The following is a 1,542-nucleotide window of genomic DNA, read 5'->3' on the forward strand; positions in this document are numbered from 1 at the left end:
TGAACTGTGATGATCAAGCAAGAGTGGGGGGACTTAACCTGTGAGATGCAGCCAATCAGACCACAATGGGAGGTGTCAAGAAAGACAAACAAAATCAAACAGAAAATCATAGTTTTATAACTTTGTTCAGGAATACAGGAACTGCTTCAAATGTACAGGGAGTGTTAAGCATGTAGACATGAAGGTTCGTACCAAGTTTCATGCCCATATGTGCAACGGTATATGGATCATCTCTCTATGATATTCCCAAAATGTGTAGTGCACGTCAGTGCACAAATTCGACGTATGTTTTTTGGGAACTCGAGACGAATCCATCGGTGTTGACCTTGTCTTTCTACGTGCCTCGGAAGCCGAGATTCGACCTTGAAAACCTCAACTTTCAACTTTTCACAGCAGAGGACAGTGGGTTAAGGGGTTAAAACGCCCTGAGCTTTGCTGCTTTGTGGTGATTTAAAGACCATCTCATGTTAAGCCTATGGGCTCGTTTTTAGTACCACGTGCACCGTGATCAGATGTCCCTATGTGAAGCTACAAGCAAAAACACACCCATCCATCCATCCATCCATCCATCCGTGCAAGCAAAAAATAAATAAATTAATAACTTCCTTAAGGATTAAGCCAAAGGCTTCATGTTTTCAGAATTTGTTAAGCATGTCCACAAGAAGAAGTGTGCAAAGTCTCATGCTCATACATACATCACAGCATGAACAGCAGAGCAAGAAATGTAAACACTTTTCAGCTGCATTGTGACTCCTAGAAAACAGAGAGGTGAGACAGGTCTTGTTGGATCCATCTTTCCAAGACCTTTCCAACGATATCTGATTCATCTTCCTAGCACGTTCCTAGCTGAAGTTATAAGCTGATGAATGTTCGTTCGCATTCGTTACCGTAAATACTGGTCTATAGGCAGCTTTTTAGATTTTCATAAGGATTAAGCTAAATACTTCAAATTCACAGGGCCTGTTAACTTTGACCACCTGAAGGCGCGTGCACAGTTTCATGTCTGTGCGTTAACCGTAGTGCGCACGGGTTCACATAAACATCCCATGTTAAGTCTATGGAGGCCCTTGATAAGCAAACTCTACAGCACGCTGAGTGTCGTGGGAGGCACGCACAGAGATGAGACAGAGCTCGTTGAACTCGTATTGATCAGAGCTTTACGTCGGTATCAAGATCGCCCTCGTAGGATGTTCCTACGGAAAGCTGTGAGGCAAAAGGCACTCGTTTCACCTCGGCGAAGGCCTCAAATGGGTAGAGTATAAAAAGTTTCACAACTTCCTTCAGGAATGAGCCAACTACTTCAAATTTTCAGGGTGTCATCGGCTTGAAGCCCCTCTCTAACACTGACAATTTTGTGTCCCTAGCTGCTTTCCTCTATGTTTTAATAAAGGCTTGACCTTTTGACCTTTTGACTTTGGAGGGCCTGTCGACCCCTTTATGAACCTCGCAAAGGGCTCAAACTCACAGGATCTGATCACCACATCACCCTGACCGCGTTCTGTCAGTTTGGTGTCCGTCCTCATTTTCCCAGGGGTTTATGGG

The sequence above is a fragment of the Nematolebias whitei genome, chromosome 12 (genome assembly GCF_014905685.2).
Source record: "Nematolebias whitei isolate Nwh7 chromosome 12, NemWhi1, whole genome shotgun sequence".
NCBI lineage: Eukaryota > Metazoa > Chordata > Actinopteri > Cyprinodontiformes > Rivulidae > Nematolebias > Nematolebias whitei.